Source organism: Pseudophryne corroboree, chromosome 8 (assembly GCF_028390025.1).
Source record: "Pseudophryne corroboree isolate aPseCor3 chromosome 8, aPseCor3.hap2, whole genome shotgun sequence".
Lineage (NCBI taxonomy): Eukaryota > Metazoa > Chordata > Amphibia > Anura > Myobatrachidae > Pseudophryne > Pseudophryne corroboree.
The window spans coordinates 1297130-1316439 of NC_086451.1; the positions used below are offsets into that span (position 1 = coordinate 1297130).

The 19310-nt window shown below is 48.1% G+C and overlaps 1 protein-coding gene across 2 annotated transcripts in view; it reads right to left on the minus strand.

Annotated features, from left to right (window-relative positions):
• The window catches only part of SNAPC4 (small nuclear RNA activating complex polypeptide 4), a 164652-nt gene that overhangs the window by 67241 nt on the left and 78101 nt on the right, over positions 1–19310 (minus strand). The gene's annotated exons all lie outside the window — the stretch shown is intronic.

Below are 19310 nucleotides of genomic sequence, written 5' to 3' on the forward strand. Positions count from 1 at the left end.
CTGGTACACCCACGGTGTTACCAGAACGTCCACATCTATTGCCTGAGGGTCTCTTGACCTGGCGCAATACCTGTCCCGTTTTTTGTTCAGACGGGACGCCATCATGTCCACCTTTGGTATTTCCCAACGGTTTACAATCATGTGGAAAAAAACTTCTCAATGAAGTTTCCACTCTCCCGGGTGGAGGTCGTGCTGAGGAAGTCTGCTTCCCAGTTTCCATTCCCGGGATGAAAAACTGCTGACAGTGTTATCACATGATTTTCCGCCCAGCGAAAAATCCTTGCAGTTTCTGCCATTGCCCTCCTGCTTCTTGTGTCGCCCTGTCTGTTTACGTGGGCGACTGCCGTGATGTTTTTCCCACTGGATCAATACCGGCTGACCTTGAAGCAGAGGTCTTGCTAAGCTTAGAGCATTTTAAATTTACCCTTAGCTCCAGTATATTTATGTGGAGAAAAGTCTCCATGCTTGATCACACTCCCTGGAAATTTTTCCCTTGTGTGACTGCTCCCCAGCCTCTCAGGCTGGGCTCCGTGGTTACCAGCATCCAATCCTGAATGCCGAATCTGCGGCCCTCTAGAAGATGAGCACTCTATAACCACCACAGGAGAGACACCCTTGTCCTTGGATATTGGGTTATCCGCTGATGCATCTGAAGATGCGATCCGGACCATTTGTCCAGCAGATCCCACTGAAAAGTTCTTACGTGAAATCTGCCGAATGGAATTGCTTCGTAGGAAGCCACCATCTTTACCAGGACCCTTGTGCAATGATGCACTGTTTTTAGGAGGTTCCTGACTTGCTCGGATAACTCCCTGGCTTTCTCTTCCGGGAGAAACACCTTTTTCTGGACTGTGTCCAGAATCATCCCTAGGCACAGCAGACGTGTCGTCGGGATCAGCTGCGATTTTGGAATATTTAGAATCCACCCGTGCTGATTGTAGCAGTATCCGAGATAGTGCTACTCCGACCTCCAACTGTTCCCTGGACTATGCCCCTATCAGGAGATCGTCCAAGTAAGGGATAATTAAGACGCCTTTTCTTCGAAGAAGAATCATCAATTCGGCCATTACCTTGGTAAAGACCCCGGGGTGCCGTGGACAATCCAAACGGCAGCGTCTGAAACGGATAGTGACAGTTCTGCACCACGAACCCGAGGTACCCTTAGTGAGAAGGGCAAATTTGGGACATAGAGGTAAGCATCCCTGATGTCCCGGGACACTATATAGTCCCCTTCTTCCTGGTTCGTTATCACTGCTCTGAGTGACTTCATCTTAATTTGAACCTTTGTAAGTGTTCAAAAAAAATTTTTTAGAATAAGTCTCACCTAGCCTTCTGGCTTCAGTACCACAATATAGTGTGGAATAATACCCCTTTTCTGTAGTAGGAGGGGTAATTTAATTATCACCTGCTGGGAATACAGCTTGTGAATTTTTTCCCATACTACCTCCTTGTCGGAGGGAGACTTGGTAAAGCAGACTTCAGGAGCCTGCGAAGGGGAAACGTCTCGACATTCCCATCTGTACCCCCGGGATACTACTTGTAGGATCCAGGGGTCCTGTACGGTCTCAGCGCCATGCTGAGAACTTGTCAGACGCGGTGGAACGCTTCTGTTCCTGGGAATGGGCTGCCTGCTGCAGTCTTCTTCCCTTTCCTCTATCCCTGGGCAGATATGATCTTATAGGGACGAGAGGACTGAGGCTGAAAAGACGGTGTCTTTTTCTGCAGAGATGTGACTTAGGGTAAAAAACGGTGGATTTTCCAGCAGTTGCCGTGACCACCAGGGCCGATGGACCGACCCCAAACAAGTCCTCTTCCTTTATACGGCCATACTGTGCCGTTTGGAATCTGCATCACCTGACCACTGTCGTGTCCATAACATCTTCTGGCAGTTATGGACATCGCGTTTATTCATGATGCCAGAGTGCAAATATCCCTCTGTGCATCTCGCATATATAGAAATGCTCTATAGTCAATAAAATACTGTCCCTGTCAAGGGTATCAATATTTTTAGTCAGGGAATCCGACCAAGCCACCCTAGCTCTGCACATCCAGGCTGAGGCGATCGCTGGCCGCAGTATAACACCAGTATGTGTGTATATACTTTTTATTATATTTTCCAGCCTTGTCAGCTGGTCCTTGAGGACGGCCCTATCTATAGACGGTACCGCCACTTGTTTTGATAAGCGTGTGAGCGCCTTATCCACCTTAAGGGGTGTTTCCCAACGCGCCCTAACTTCTGGCGGGAAAGGGTATACCGCCCATAATTTTCTATCGGGGGGAACCCACGCATCATCACACACTTTATTTAATTTATCTGATTCAGGAAAAACTATGGTAGTTTTTTCACATCCCACATAATACCCTCTTTTGTGGTACTTGTAGTATCAGAAATACGTAACACCTCCTTCATTGCCTTTAACGTGTGGCCCTAATAAGGAATACGTTTGTTTATTCACCGTCGACACTGGATTCAGTGTCCCTGTCTGTGTCTGTGTCGACCGACTAAAGTAAACGGGCGTTTTAAAACCCTTGACGGTGTTTTTGAGACGTCTGGACCGTACTAATTGTTTGTCGGCCGTCTCATGTCGTCAACCGACTTTGCAGCGTGTTGACATTATCACGTAATTTCCTAAATAAGCCATCCATTCCGGTGTCGACTCCCTAGAGAGTGACATCACCATTACAGGCAATTGCTCCGCCTCCTCACCAACATCGTCCTCCTACCTGTCGACACACACGTACCGACACACAGCACACACACAGGGAATGCTCTGATAGAGGACAGGACCCACTAGCCCTTTGGAGAGACAGAGGGAGAGTTTGCCAGCACACACCAAAAACGCTATAATTATATAGGGACAACCTTATATAAGTGTTTTCCCTTATAGCATCTTAATATATATATATAAGCATATCGCCAAATTAGTGCCCCCCCTCTCTGTTTTAACCCTGTTTCTGTAGTGCAGTGCAGGGGAGAGCCTGGGAGCCTTCCCTCCAGCCTTTCTGTGAGGGAAAATGGCGCTGTGTGCTGAGGAGATAGGCCCCGCCCCTTTTTCGGCGGCCTCGTCTCCCGCTCTTAACGGATTCTGGCAGGGGTTAAATATCTCCATATAGCCTCCGGAGGCTATATGTGAGGTATTTTTAGCCAAAATAGGTATTCATTTGCCTCCCAGGGCGCCCCCCTCCCAGCGCCCTGCACCCTCAGTGACTGCCGTGTGAAGTGTGCCGAGAGGAAAATGGCGCACAGCTGCAGTGCTGTGCGCTACCTTTAGAAGACTGAGGAGTCTTCTGCCGCCGATTCTGGACCTCTTCTTACTTCAGCATCTGCAAGGGGGCCGGCGGCAAGGCTCCGGTGACCATCCAGGCTGTACCTGTGATCGTCCCTCTGGAGCTGATGTCCAGTAGCCAAGAAGCCAATCCATCCTGCACGCAGGTGAGTTCACTTCTTCTCCCCTAAGTCCCTCGTTGCAGTGATCCTGTTGCCAGCAGGACTCACTGTAAAATAAAAAACCTAAGCTAAACTTTCCTAAGCAGCTCTTTAGGAGAGCCACCTAGATTGCACCCTTCTCGGCCGGGCACAAAAATCTAACTGGCTTGGAGGAGGGTCATAGGGGGAGGAGCCAGTGCACACCACCTGATCCTAAAGCTTTACTTTTTGTGCCCTGTCTCCTGCGGAGCCGCTATTCCCCATGGTCCTTTCAGGAACCCCAGCATCCACTAGGACGATAGAGAAACAAAAGTGTACATGTGATGAGTGAGTGTTTTTGTATTACATAAGTTTATATAACTTGGAGGTTGAACCAAAAGAAATCACCGAGTACTCGTGAGGAACATACGTGTAAGTGACATGCACGGTGGCTAGGGAGGCATCCTTAGTTAAACATACAATTTGAGCATTAGAGTATAGCGGACCAGGAGGTCGTATAAAACAAGACCAGGAGGTCAGACCAGGAGGTCGTATAGAACAAGACCAGGAGGTCATAGTAGACCAGCAGGTCCAGGTACAGTAAACAAGGAAGTCCGCTATACAGTCCAAAGGCACAACACCGAAAAGGGTTGGTGCAACACCCATATAGGCCATACAAGCTCTCGCTGAAGGAATTCGCAGCCGCAATTTTCGATTCCATTGGTCTTTCCGTACATAAGCTTAGTTGCTTGTGTGCTGAACGATTGGACCGCACGTAATTGTGTACAGTAGTTAGTAATCTGACCTAGTACCATTAGAGTAAAGGGGTCACAAACGCTATTTGTACATTCTAACGTGATTTGTGTAATTTTTTATTTTTTCAAAAAGGGAAGTTCGCTGGTCACTCAGGAACTATCTGACAACCCCACCTTTACTGGAAAGGGTAGTGCTCTTCGGATCACACTCGCATTTTTCAAGTAAACAAAGGTTAATAGGTGCCCTGGGTCGAGTGCGCCAGCACCATATCGGTGTGATCAGGTCGCATTGGTCGGCGTGGGCGAGCGAGTGGGGTGCTCGGTAAACTTCACCGTCTGCCTATCGTGAATATTTTGGTTTTCTGTAAGGGTTCGCTGAAGACCCTGATATAGAGATCAGAGGTAGAGCAAGCAACACCTGCAGATTATGGGGGCCAGTTGTTCAGGAAGGGGGCGATCAACCTCGGTTCGGGTTGACTCTGTAAACCGACCAGTAGGATCGGCCAGATACGTAATGTGTGAGAAATATGGAAGTCACACAGAGGTTTTATGTGATGAATGGGAGAGAATGACGGTACATGACGGGGAGAAATTCCCAAGAATAGGTAGCTTCAGCCCAGAAGTGTTACAAAATTTAAGGAGGAGGATATGTCTCATAAAATCAGCAAAGAGACGAATCAAGCATTATGATTATTTGCAGTTGTGGCAACAGGAAGGTGAGATACAGAGAGGTTTGGCTCAGGCGGCGGGATCTGGGTCGGTCAGGAAACTGATAGCCACGGCCCCACCGACACCATATATAGCGGGAGAGAAGTTGATTGCGGAGAAAGACGCACTAAGGTGTAACACACAATCACTTAGTAACCATGTAAATGTTAAAGATAATGTTGAACCATTAACCCATGCAAGTATTAACCCGTGCAAGTTGTACCCTGTTTTGAACTTTCCTCAGGAGTGTGATCAAGAAGACGATTCGGCAACAATTTCAGCGCTCTCTCTAGCGGCCACCATATCGGAAACCACAGTAGGAACTGCTCCACCCCCGAGATTAGTAACAAAGGCCCCTAGCGGAGGGATAGGTGAGGTCGTGTCAACGGGTAAGTACGGCACCATACATTATGCTGAAACAATTTCACCACAGGCTGTAGAATCTACACAGAATGAGGTTGTTAGAGTAAATCCTGTTAAGGTAATAGTAGTTCCCAATGGGAAAACAGACACGTCAGGAGCCACACCCGTTAGGAACATTGCCATGTATTGCCCGTTTACCCGAATGGAATTGAGGACCATAGTGTCTGAATTCCCTGACCCTAGAAAAGATTTAGTTGCTAGCCAAAAATACATCAGGGACCTAGGAAACACTTTAGAGCCCAATAATAAAAATTGGCAGATATTGCTAAGAGCTTGTTTACCCTCCAATGTCGACGCAGCTCAATTCTTAGTTGACTGTGGATTAGATCAGGATGTACCTCTTACAGATGTGTACAACAAAGATAACGTAAAAAGGATAGATTTACAGTTAAAGGAGTATTTCCCAGCCGTTGTTAAATGGAACAAAATATTCTCCATTAAACAAAAGGAGTCAGAAACGGCAGCAGAATATTTTCACCGGGCACTATTAGAAATGGCAAAGTACACTGGTATAGAGGACATTAAGACCAATGCAAACCATCAAGAAGTAGCAGTATCTGTACTAATGGATGGTTTAAAGGAAGCATTAAAGGCAAGGGTACAGACCACGCAACCATGTTGGCGAGGTCTGTCAGTGGCCACTTTGAGAGAGGCTGCTATTGATCACGACCGGAACATCACCAGACACAGGGAGTCACAAGGTGATAAGTTAATGTCAGTAAGTATACAGGCCCTGACCACAAAGCAGCCTGTGGTAATATCACCAAACCCTGTGGGTAAGTCAACTGTGGTAACATGTTATTTTTGTCACAAACAGGGACACTTTGCACGAGACTGTAGATCAAGAAATCGTCAAAAGTCTTACCAACCCCCTAGACAACGACACGACACACGACATTGGGATCAGGGTCCACAGAGACGGAGTTATGAGCCACATACAGGGGAAACAAAAAGATATCCCCCGAACAGAGACTGGCATGCCTCTGGTAGTTCCCAGCTATCTCCCTCACAAGTAGTTGCTGCCAGCGGGATTCAGGGAGGTCACCATACCCAATAGGGGTGTGGCCATACCTGTAATCTGCAGCCAGTAAAATTGATTGCAAGCCTTGGAAGTGAACCCGAAATTGCAATTAATGTAGCTGGTAAATCATTAAACTTTCTTGTAGACACAGGGGCGGCCAAGTCAGTGATAAATTCGACAGTGGGCATGAGAACCACTGGTAGGACAATTCCAGCCATGGGAGTAACAGGAGTAGTCCAGCACTACCCTGTTAGCAAACCAGCCGAGATTACAATAGGGCCTTTGCATACCAAGCATTCCTTTTTGCTGGCTGCATCGGCACCAACTAATCTCCTGGGAAGAGACTTACTGTGTAAAATGTGGTGCGTCATTTATTGTACTCCTGAAGGTGTATTCTTGGACATACCTGAGAATCACGCTCAGGAAGTGCGAGACATGTTAGACTCCCCATCAAAATTAATGTCGCATACCATTATGACAAATAGGAATCCATCCCAAGTAGAAGAGATGACATCTCAGATACCAGAGTCACTTTGGACAAAAGACGGACAGGACACTGGATTAATGGCAAACGTAGCTCCAGTAGTTGTACAAGTAAAAGATGGTAGGATAGCTCCAAAAATCCCACAGTACCCTCTGAAGCCAGAGGTGGAGTTAGGAGTTTACCCAGTAATAGAGCGCTTGCTACAACAGGGCATTCTGGTAAGAACGTCCAGCACTGCCAATAGTCCCATCTTCCCTGTTAAAAAGAGTGGGGGGAGGGGTTACAGACTAGTGCAGGATCTAAGGGGGATTAACAAAATAGTTGAGAGTCAGTTCCCCGTAGTGCCAAATCCAGCTGTCATCCTAATGCAAATCCCTCCCACTGCCAAATTTTTCACTGTCATTGACCTCTGCTCCGCTTTCTTTTCGGTACCTCTGCACCCTGACAGCCAATATTTATTCGCATTCACATACAGAGGAGTCCAATACACGTGGACTCGATTACCCCAAGGTTTCATAGATAGTCCAAGTATATTTTCTCAGGCTTTGCATGATTGTTTACAGTCTTTCCAACCAGAGAGTGGATCAGTATTGATACAGTATGTGGACGATTTACTGCTGTGTTCAGATTCACTGGAAGCATCCCTGAAGGATACGAAACAGCTCCTGTTTCATCTTTCAGACACAGGACACAAGGTTTCCAAAGACAAGTTACAATTATGCCAAACTAAGGTAAAATATTTGGGACACTGTCTAACACAAGGACTGAGACACCTGACCGCTGATAGAATCCAAGCAATTAGAGACATGACTCTGCCACAAACCCAGCAACAGATCAGAACGTTTTTAGGAATGTGTGGCTATTGCCGTAATTGGATCCCAGGGTTTTCCATTTTAGCGTTACCTTTGCAGGAAATGGTCTCCTCAAACAAACCGGATAGGATTTTGCATACAGACGAGTCCGAAACAGCATTTGAGAGACTTAAACAGTGCCTAACGCAGGCACCAGCACTAGGTATGCCAGACTATGGGAAACCCTTTGAACTATACGGAACAGAAAGTGCTGGTTGCGCGGCAGGCGTACTAACCCAAAAGCACGGTGATGCCAGCAGGCCAGTTGCATACTACAGCGCTCAGCTAGACACGGTAGCGCGATCCCTCCCCACATGCTTGCGAAGCGTTGCTGCGATAGCATTGCTAGTGACAAAAAGCGAAGATGTCGTGCTAGGCCACAACCTCACAATCCATACGCCACATGCAGTGTCAGCCTTATTGAATTCTGCCCAAACCAGACACGTATCATCAGCGAGGTTTACAAGATGGGAATTGGCCCTAATGGCCCCCGTAAACATCACCATAAGGAGATGCAGTGCATTAAATCCTGCAACATATCTCCCAGGTGTGCCTGGTCAGGCACAAAGGGTGGAAGGTGAGAGTGATGGGGAAGGAGGATTTAATACAAAGGAAGATACACATGATTGTATGGAATATTTGACCCAAAATTTTACCGCAAGGCCTGACATCAGTGACAACCCACTGGAAGATGCAGAACTCACGTTCTACACGGACGGTAGTTGTCATAGACAGTCAGACTCGGGAGACTTGTGTACTGGATACGCAGTCGTAGATGACCAAGACACCATAGAAGCGGAACCGCTAGGCCCACCTCACTCAGCCCAGGTTGCTGAACTGGTCGCCCTAACCAGAGCATGTGAATTGGCTAAGGGTAAGTCAGCCAATATCTACACCGATTCTAGATACGCCTTCGGGGTAGTTCATGATTTCGGAGCCCTATGGCGCCTCAGAAATTTCATGACGGCAGCTGGTACACCGGTAGCGCATGCAGCTCACATAAAAAGGCTTCTAACAGCGATACAGGAACCCGACAGAGTGGCTGTTATCAAATGTAAAGCACATACATATAGCCAGGACCCAGTATCACTTGGTAACAGCCGAGCAGACGAAGCTGCTAAGTTAGCAGCTGCTACCCCCAGACAGACAGACACAACACAACTGATGGTATTTAATACCATCAACACACAAAAGTTGTGTGAAATGCAGAATTTGTGTTCCACACAGGAAAAGGCAGTCTGGAAGGCAAAGGGATATGGCCAGGAGTCCTCAGGACTCTGGACGGATGGACATGGTAAACCAGTGGCCCCCAGAGCATATCTTCCATGTCTGGCTGAAGCAGCTCACGGGCTGACTCATCTAGGCAAGGAAGGGATGTGCAAATTGGTAAGAGCATATTGGTGCGCCCCAGGATTCTCCTCTCATGCGAGTAAAAGAGCAATGTCATGCCTTACCTGTTTGAGAAAGAATATTGGAAAGGCAATACCTACAGAACCATCCCATATCCCACCTGCCGGCGGCCCTTTCCAGGTAATACAAATTGACTTTATACAATTACCCCCTTGTCGGAATTTGAAATATGTACTTGTCTGTATAGATGTTTTCTCAAATTGGGTCGAAGCATTTCCTGCGGCTACAAATACCGCTATGTTTACTGCTAAGAAAATTGTGCAGGAATTTGTATGTAGATATGGTATCCCTAGAATAATCGAAAGTGATAGGGGTACCCATTTTACAGGTGATGTCTTTCAAGGAATGTGTAAGTTGATGGGAATTGATAGCAAGCTGCACACTCCGTACCGTCCACAGGCGAGTGCGAAGGTCGAAAGAGTGAACAGCACTATTAAAAATAAATTGAGTAAAGTGATGGCAGAGACAGGATTGACATGGCCAGAAGCTTTACCCATTGTATTGTACAGTATCAGAACCACTCCCAGGTCCCCTCTTAATCTGTCCCCTTTTGAAATCTTGTTTGGTCGACAACCGCATGTCATGATTAACCCTCAGGATGATTTGAAATGTAACAATGAAGTGACTGTAAAGTACTTGATTAACATGAGTAAACAGTTAAGGAATCAAAATGATAATCTGAAGTTGGCGATTCCTGATTTACCAGATAGTAATTGTCATGACATTGAACCTGGGGATTATGTGATGATACGGAATTTTCTACGCTCAGGTTGCCTTATTGACAGATGGGAAGGACCATACCAGGTCTTATTGACTAGCACTACAGCATTGAAGGTTGCTGAGAGAGAGACTTGGGTTCATTCATCCCACTGCAAGAAGGTTGCTGATCCAGAGAAGTCCCGTGATAAGGAACAGACGGTAGAGGTTGTATCACTGGAGTGTCTGTTCCAGGAGGACTGAGGCGGCACCTGAGCCGTGAAAATCTCAAGACCAAGAGCTGTTGTCGACTCCCCACTCCCTTTATTGTTTTTCTCCACTTCCCATCCCCTCTCCCTAAAATTTCTTTTTCCCCCTTCTCATTCTTCTCCGTTTCCTCCTATAAGATGGACTTGCCCCAAGAGACTGTGATCCGGATTTTCCTGTTAACCATGATGTTGACCAGAGCAGTCTGTTCCGGCGAGAGTACCATGGAGGTCGAGAGAGGTTCTGGAATGGGTTCTGATGATAAAGATGGAGGCGTAGTTTTCCAAGATCAACCTAACCAACAAGCAAAGGCGAGTATCAGAAAACGATCCGATAGCATTGACCATAGAAGAAATTGCGACGGATTGTTAGCTGAAGAAAACTGTATCTGTAGGCTCTGTAACAATGTCATTGAGGATGGGTGCATTAAGAAATGCCAATCCAGTTTTAATATCCATATGGACCGGCATCCATTGAGTGACTATCACTCCTTAGTGGGTAGTGTGTTAAACAAAACAGATTGTTGGGTATGCTCTCAAGTACCTCAGGGTCATAGCAAATCAGGGCTAGTACCATTTCCTTTAACGATAGGGGAGGTACTTGAGTTAAATGGTGGGAGACCGGTGGACCGGAGGTTTAATATCTCCAGTCCTCCTAGTTTAAAGCTCCACCAATACCACGTGGATAGGTCCCTATTATGTTTCAACATCTCCAATCCCCGAAAGCCAGGAAATTGGGAAGTGTCATGGAGCAACCAAACCATGACCTTTTCGCATAGAGCAGATAGAATGCCTACAGATACAGAGCTTGTACGCCACATAGCCAGTAGAGGAAAATCTTTCCGGTATAGGTACACCTTAGGAAATAGAATTACGAGAGTTGGAGAAGTATCACCAGGATACTGTGCACATATCGTACAACCTGATACGTGTACTAAGCAGATGGAAGAATTAGGGTCAGGAGATTTCACATGGAAGGTGTGTAATATGGTTATGTCCTACTCCGTCCCATATGTTCTCCCCGATGATGCATATTTCATATGCGGGAGAAAGGCGTACAAGTGGCTTGCCCCAAACTCTGAAGGATTGTGTTATATTGGAAAAGTATTGCCTGAAGTAATGACTGTGTCACATGACAAAATGAAAGACATACACCGTGGTGCCCAAGCTCCTTATACTCACACCCATTACGAGCACGTTGTTAAAAGGCACCTGATAGAGAAGACAGAGCATCCGGCCTCTGATCTGATAAGTGAATCCACCGGGATTCAATTCTTAATCGCGTTAGATTTCACCCGCACCGCTAGAGGAGTGCTGAATTATAAATACATATCGGCGCTCGCAAATTTGTTAGATAATATCACTGAAATGTATGATGACACGTTTAGATATACTGGAAGGGAACTTCAAGCTTATAAAACAGAACTAGTGCAGCATAGAATGGTTCTTAATTACCTCACAGCAGTGACAGGCGGATATTGTGTTACATTGGCAACACAGTATGGCGTGAAGTGTTGCACGTATATCACGAATAGCACCGAGGATCCGGTCGAGGTCATAGACCAAAAGATGGACGATATTCTCCAATTGAAGTGGGAATTTCGCCGAAAACACAATCTCACTCTTGCTGCTATAGGTAATGAGCTGACTGGTTGGGTGTCATGGTTGAACCCGCGAAATTGGTTCTCCGGTTTAGGAGACTGGGCTCAAGGAGTCATAATGGATGTTGGGAAGTTTCTCCTATGTATCTTAGGTGTTGTCATATCAATTGGCTTGATATTTAGATGCGGTCAGGCTTTAATGAAGTGCAAACAAAGTACAAGAGTAATGAGTTTGAGGAGTGAGGAAACTGTAATTAACCTGGATTTGATTTATGACCCAACAATAGAAACAATGATGTAATGAAAATGCGATTATACGGTCCGTTTCTTTCACCTGTTTTTCTGGTTTTTTTCTCCAAGATAAAAAGACCCACTTGGACAAGGAAGTTGACGAGACGCTATACAGACAACGGATTGACCAAAGAAGAAGTTTTGACCACTGTAGATACGGACATTTGATGAACTTTGCCATGGATCCCCAGTTTCCCTAGAATTCTTAAACTTACGCTAGCCCAACATTTTTTTTGTAAATCTAATGGCATTGACAAAGCTTTTTGCTCGCACCTAATGGGCAAAACAGCGCAAAGAAGACGACTTTCAACTGATACCGAACAAAACTTCAACCGACAGATGTACATTAACCTGACATAGAATACCACTGCATTTTCCATAAGTGTTCTTTATCTTCATCTCTACAACCCTCAGGTAATAACACACATAGTCGATAGGGAATACAGGCACAGATATCAGCAACCACATACCTCCCCTATTCATGTATCATCAACTAAAATGTGCTTCCCCATTTTGTTACAACTGAAAGCCGAAATGAGCTCGGTAGAGTTCGACAGCCCATCCACAGACCCTTAATACGGGATAAGAAGGAATTCAAATGTATACTTCGCAATACCTCGAAGCTTGATTTACAACACGTACGGCACGATGATACATGACCCCCCAAACATGGACTCATACACACATGCTTCTGCTATCTCACTAGGTCATACCCTCTTCCCACCTACTCCTCTCTCCTCCCTTACCCAACCATGGAAATGAATTAACCCCTGACATATATTTTTCTCCTTTTGAAATGTTTTAGAAGGTGGCAGTTATTATTGACTGCCAAAGGGTGGACTGTCAAAGTCAGAAAAATATCTCTACACACACTGCCATATTTGCACCTCATACTGGTCCGCGCTGCGCATGCGTACGCTCTCCCGTACGTGCACATACTCACAGTCGCGGGCACCCGCAGGCGCACGGTATGCGTATTTACGGTAGAGTTTATGTAATCGTAGCGTGCGACTCATTCGTTACATATTTTCACTAATAATGTATTTTGTAGATCATGGTCCCTTTGATAGATACTGAAAGTTTAGTTAACATAGCATGTTCCTGAACAGAGAGATCCCTCTTTGTATTGTACGAAGGGTCTAACAGGGGTCATACAGTAGTGTTTGGTACCCATCGGAAGAGTATTTAAATAGCAATATTCCGGTGTTGGTTTGGAGCGGATTAATCGCTTGTGCGAATAGTTATGGACATAAGAAGTTTATGTCCATTTACTATTATTTGTTCTTACTTAGTCATGCGGCGGGAAACCCAGTATCCCACCCACCTGGACAGTTGGAAACAGTCACAGCCCACCTGTATGAATCAACCTATGACCTTTTGTTATAATGCAAAGCCGAATTCCTGTGTCCAATGAACAATGAGATTGTAGGGACCATTGAATTGTATTGTGTGTGGGGCATAAATAGGCAGGCCGACCGTATCCAGTTCTCTCTCTTCAACGGTTCTCATTGCTGATAATCGGGAGCTGGATATCGAGGCGCATGCGATCGTTTCCCCTTGTGCGTAAGTGTTTCTCCGCAATCATATTGTCTTGATGTTATTGTGAGCCATTTCTCTCTCTCTCTCTCTTCTATTTCGCCCGTATTTTTCCCTTAAATGTATTGTATTGTATTTCCTGTGTAGTTATCTGGTTAGTTAGTCTATGTTATATTGTAGTGTATGCTTTGTACTGTGATTCTTTTGCAAGTATAATAGTCATAATACATATAATAGGTTTTGGACCCTAAGCCCAGGTATCTGTGTATTTCTTATAGTGTTAAGTATTCCCTGAGCGTCGGTGACGCTCAAGCAGCTTTGTAGTTAATCAGGTTACACCAGGTTGCACTTACACTCTGTCACCACACTAAGGTTTACTGTATATTTCGTTGTTAAAGGTATAGATATAAAGGTTTAACGTTATAAGCGTCTGCACCGCTGGTGATCTCCTCGTGGTCCCGAGCGTCCGCTACGCTATAGCGAATCATTACGTTAGTCGGCAGCCAATAGCGTGCCTGCCTGTGATCTCTGGGCCGTAAGCGAACGTGACGCTTGAGCGTCTCGACTACGGTTGAGCGATCGTTACGCAACTTGCGTACCCTTACGGTACTTCTTACGTAGATAGCGTACAGTGTTCTTAGACCTCTTAAAGTGTTTTATATACGATAAATATTTAGCTTTATCAGTATGCACGTAGGTCTCCCAGCCTCTATGTTACAGGGGTCACACAGCAGCTGCGTATGCACGTAGGTCTCTCAGCCTCTATGTTACAAGGGTCACACAGCAGCTGCGTATGCACGTAGGTCTCTCAGCCTCTATGTAACAAGGGTCACACAGAGGCTGGGAGACCTACGTGCATACGCAGCTGCTATGTTACAGGGGTCACACAGCAGCTGCGTATGCACGTAGGTCTCCCAGCCTCTATGTTACAGGGGTCACACAGCAGCTGCGTATGCACGTAGGTCTCCCAGCCTCTATGTTACAGGGGTCACACAGCAGCTGCGTATGCACGCAAGTTTCTCAGCCTCTATGTTACAGGGGTCACACAGCAGCTGCGTATGCACATAGGTATCTCAGCCTCTATGTAACAGGGGTCACACAGCAGCTGCGTATGCACGCAGGTCTTCAAGCCTCTATGTTACAGGGGTCACACAGCAGCTGCGTATGCACGTAGGTCTCTCAGCCTCTATGTTACAGGGGTCACACAGCAGCTGCGTATGCATGTAGGTCTCCCAGCCTCTATGTTACAGGGGTCACACAGCAGCTGCGTATGCACGTAGGTCTCCCAGCCTCTATGTTACAGGGGTCACACAGCAGCTGCGTATGCACGTAGGACTCCTAGCCTCTATGTTACAGGGGTCACACAGCAGCTGCGTATGCACATAGGTCTCTCAGCCTCTATGTAACAGGGGTCACACAGCAGCTGCGTATGCACGCAAGTTTCTCAGCCTCTATGTTACAGGGGTCACACAGCAGCTGCGTATGCACGTAGGTCTCCCAGCCTCTATGTTACAGGGGTCACACAGCAGCTGCGTATGCACGTAGGTCTCCCAGCCTCTATGTTACAGGGGTCACACAGCAGCTGCGTATGCACGTAGGTCTCCCAGCCTCTATGTTACAGGGGTCACACAGCAGCTGCGTATGCACGCAAGTTTCTCAGCCTCTGTTACAGGGGTCACACAGCAGCTGCGTATGCACGCAGGTCTTCCAGCCTCTATGTTACAGGGGTCACACAGCAGCTGCGTATGCACGCAAGTTTCTCAGCCTCTATGTTACAGGGGTCACAGCAGCTGCGTATGCACGCAGGTCTTCCAGCCTCTATGTTACAGGGGTCACACAGCAGCTGCGTATGCACGTAGGTCTCTCAGCCTCTATGTTACAGGGGTCACACAGCAGCTGCGTATGCACGTAGGTCTCTCAGCCTCTATGTTACAGGGATGACTCGGCAGCTGCGTATGCACGCAAGTTTCTCAGCCTCTATGTTACAGGGGTCACACAGCAGCTGCGTATGCGCGTAGGTCTCTCAGCCTCTATGTTACAGGGGTCACACAGCAGCTGCGTATGCACGTAGGTCTCTCAGCCTCTATGTTACAGGGATGACACAGCAGCTGCGTATGCACGCAAGTTTCTCAGCCTCTATGTTACAGGGGTCACACAGCAGCTGCGTATGCGCGTAGGTCTCTCAGCCTCTATGTTACAGGGGATCACACAGCAGTTGCGTATGCACGTAGGTCTCTAAGCCTCTATGTTACAGGGGATCACACAGCAGCTGCGTAAGCACGTAGGTCTCTCAGCCTCTATGTTACAGGGGTCACACAGCAGCTGCGGATGCACGTAGGTCTCTCAGCCTCTATGTTACAGGGGTCACACAGCAGCTGCGTATGCACGTAGGTCTCCCAGCCTCTATGTTACAGGGGTCACACAGCAGCTGCGTATGCACGTAGGTCTCCCAGCCTCTATGTTACAGGGGTCACACAGCAGCTGCGTATGCACGTAGGTCTCCCAGCCTCTATGTTACAGGGGTCACACAGCAGCTGCGTATGCACGCAAGTTTCTCAGCCTCTATGTTACAGGGGTCACACAGTAGCTGCGTATGCACGTAGGTCTCCCAGCCTCTATGTTACTGGGGTCACACAGCAGCTGCGTATGCACGTAGGTCTTTCAGCCTCTATGTAACAGGGGTCACACAGCAGCTGCGTATGCACGTAAATCTCTCAGCCTCTATGTTACAGGGGTCACACAGCAGCTGCGTATGCACGCAAGTTTCTCAGCCTCTATGTTACAGGGATCACACAGCAGCTGCGTATGCACGTAGGTCTCTCAGCCTCTATGTTACAGGGGTCACACAGCAGCTGCGTATGCACGCAAGTTTCTCAGCCTCTATGTTACAGGGGTCACACAGCAGCTGCGTATGCGCGTAGGTCTCTCAGTCTCTATGTTACAGGGGATCACACAGCAGCTGCGTATGCACGTAGGTCTCTCAGCCTCTATGTTACAGGGGTCACACAGCAGCTGCGTATGCACGTAGGTCTCTCAGCCTCTATGTTACAGGGGTCACACAGCAGCTGCGTATGCACGTAGGTCTCTCAGCCTCTATGTTACAGGGGTCACACAGCAGCTGCGTATGCACGTAGGTCTCCCAGCCTCTATGTTACAGGGGTCACACAGCAGCTGCGTATGCACGTAGGTCTCCCAGCCTCTATGTTACAGGGGTCACACAGCAGCTGCGTATGCACGCAAGTTTCTCAGCCTCTATGTTACAGGGGTCACACAGCAGCTGCGTATGCACGTAGGTCTCTCAGCCTCTATGTAACAGGGGTCACACAGCAGCTGCGTATGCACGCAGGTCTTCCAGCCTCTATGTTACAGGGGTCACACAGCAGCTGCGTATGCACGTAGGTCTCTCAGCCTCTATGTTACAGGGGTCACACAGCAGCTGCGTATGCACGTAGGTCTCCCAGCCTCTATGTTACAGGGGTCACACAGCAGCTGCGTATGCACGTAGGTCTCCCAGCCTCTATGTAACAGGGGTCACACAGCAGCTGCGTATGCACGTAGGTCTCCCAGCCTCTATGTTACAGGGGTCACACAGCAGCTGCGTATGCACGTAGGTCTCTCAGCCTCTATGTTACAGGGATGACTCGGCAGCTGCGTATGCACGCAAGTTTCTCAGCCTCTATGTTACAGGGGTCACACAGCAGCTGCGTATGCACGTAGGTCTCTCAGCCTCTATGTTACAGGGGTCACACAGCAGCTGCGTATGCACGTAGGTCTCCCAGCCTCTATGTTACAGGGGTCACACAGCAGCTGCGTATGCACGTAGGTCTCCCAGCCTCTATGTTACAGGGGTCACACAGCAGCTGCGTATGCACGTAGGTCTCCCAGCCTCTATGTTACAGGGGTCACACAGCAGCTGCGTATGCACGCAAGTTTCTCAGCCTCTATGTTACAGGGGTCACACAGCAGCTGCGTATGCACGTAGGTCTCTCAGCCTCTATGTAACAGGGGTCACACAGCAGCTGCGTATGCACGCAGGTCTTCCAGCCTCTATGTTACAGGGGTCACACAGCAGCTGCGTATGCACGTAGGTCTCTCAGCCTCTATGTTACAGGGGTCACACAGCAGCTGCGTATGCACGTAGGTCTCCCAGCCTCTATGTTACAGGGGTCACACAGCAGCTGCGTATGCACGTAGGTCTCCCAGCCTCTATGTTACAGGGGTCACACAGCAGCTGCGTATGCGCGTAGGTCTCTCAGCCTCTATGTAACAGGGGTCACACAGCAGCTGCGTATGCACGTAGGTCTCCTAGCCTCTATGTTACAGGGGTCACACAGCAGCTGCGTATGCACGTAGGTCTCTCAGCCTCTATGTAACAGGGGTCACACAGCAGCTGCGTATGCACGCAAGTTTCTCAGCCTCTATGTTACAGGGGTCACACAGCAGCTGCGTATGCACGTAGGTCTCCCAGCCTCTATGTTACAGGGGTCACACAGCAGCTGCGTATGCACGTAGGTCTCTCAGCCTCTATGTTACAGGGATGACACAGCAGCTGCGTATGCACGCAAGTTTCTCAGCCTCTATGTTACAGGGGTCACACAGCAGCTGCGTATGCGCGTAGGTCTCTCAGCCTCTATGTTACAGGGGATCACACAGCAGCTGCGTATGCACGTAGGTCTCTCAGCCTCTATGTTACAGGGGATCACACAGCAGCTGCGTAAGCACGTAGGTCTCTCAGCCTCTATGTTACAGGGGATCACACAGCAGCTGCGTAAGCACGTAGGTCTCTCAGCCTCTATGTTACAGGGGTCACACAGCAGCTGCGTATGCACGTAGGTCTCTCAGCCTCTATGTTACAGGGGTCACACAGCAGCTGCGTATGCACGTAGGTCTCTCAGCCTCTACGTTACAGGGATGACACAGCAGCTGCGTATGCACGCAAGTTTCTCAGCCTCTATGTTACAGGGGTCACACAGCAGCTGCGTATGCGTGTAGGTCTCTCAGCCTCTATGTTACAGGGGATCACAGCAGCTGCGTATGCACGTAGGTCTCTCAGCCTCTATGTTACAGGGGTCACACAGCAGCTGCGGATGCACGTAGGTCTCTCAGCCTCTATGTTACAGGGGTCATACAGCAGCTGCGTATGCACGTAGGTCTCCCAGCCTCTATGTTACAGGGGTCACACAGCAGCTACGTATGCACGTAGGTCTCCCAGCCTCTATGTTACAGGGGTCACACAGCAGCTGCGTATGCACGTTGGTCTCTCAGCCTCTATGTAACAGGGGTCACACAGCAGCTGCGTATGCACGCAAGTTTCTCAGCCTCTATGTTACAGGGGTCACACAGTAGCTGCGTATGCACGTAGGTCTCCCAGCCTCTATGTTACTGGGGTCACACAGCAGCTGCGTATGCACGTAGGTCTTTCAGCCTCTATGTAACAGGGGTCACACAGCAGCTGCGTATGCACGTAGGTCTCTCAGCCTCTATGTTACAGGGGTCACAGCAGCTGCGTATGCACGCAAGTTTCTCAGCCTCTATGTTACAGGGGTCACACAGCAGCTGCGTATGCACGTAGGTCTCTCAGCCTCTATGTTACAGGGATGACACGGCAGCTGCGTATCCTCGTAGGTCTCTCAGCCTCTATGTTACAGGAATGACACGGCAGATGCGCATGTACGTAGGTCTCTCAGCCTCTATGTTACAGGGATGACACGGCAGCTGCGTATGCACGTAGGTCTCTCAGCCTCCATGTTACAGGGGATCACACAGCAGCTGCGTATGCACGTAGGTCTCTCAGCCTCTATGTTACAGGGGATCACACAGCAGCTGCGTATGCACGCAAGTTTCTCAGCCTCTATGTTACAG